Genomic DNA, 886 nt, shown 5'->3' with positions numbered 1-886 from the left:
TTTCTGTATAGCCTGTGTGCCTTATGGAACTGTTTTTCGTCGTACGTTTATTTTGTTTAAGTGTTTTCATGAAATAAATTAAGTATGAGCACTTTACCCGCTGCGCCTTGGTGCTATCCTTACGACGCCCATGACAGACACATTGGGCACCGTTGTTTTATGTGGGTTAACTGCCTTGTGCAAGAGAAGAAGGACAGATTTTTCATCTTGTCGGCTCAGGGATTCAAATGAGCAACATTTCAGTTACTGGCCCAATGCTTTAACGACTAGGCCATCTGCCTCTAAGAAAAGGATGGGAACATTTTAATAACTCAGAAATTGTTCTTTGTCCTGATTGACCATATTTGACTGGGGGGAAAAACACAAGGCTGCAGCTGTTCCCTGGTGGTGCAGAGGTTTAATGAGCTGTCTGCAGAGCTGACGATTGCATGTTTTTGTTGGGGCGGCGTTAGCTGTAGAATATCCATTTTAATGATATATTCAGTTCATTTCAAATGTACCTGTGGGCTGCTACTCAAAAGAAAAAGAAAAGTAAGAAATACATAGAGTTTAAGTCATAATAAATTCAGTATAAACAGGAAAAGAAAACAAAAAAGAAAGTGGGCCTCCACCCCCAACATCCCATCCCATTCCACCACCCCCCCCACTTCCAGAAACCATGTTTCCCATCCCTTCCACCCCACTAGCAACTAAGGTTGCTTGTCAGTCACCCCCTAGACCCTCTTGCTCCCCTCCCGGCGACCAGAGAAAACCCTCCCCATACCATCTTTTGAAAAACAACGGTGGAATTGAGGCTCAGGTATACTCTATTAAAAGAGAGGATATCTTTATTTCTTCACGATTTATAAAGAACTCAGAAAGGTTGTTCTGTCAACATTCCTGCAAC

Source organism: Salmo trutta, chromosome 22 (assembly GCF_901001165.1).
Source record: "Salmo trutta chromosome 22, fSalTru1.1, whole genome shotgun sequence".
In the NCBI taxonomy this organism is placed as follows: Eukaryota; Metazoa; Chordata; class Actinopteri; order Salmoniformes; family Salmonidae; genus Salmo; species Salmo trutta.
Note: the sequence above shows the minus strand (reverse complement) of the source record.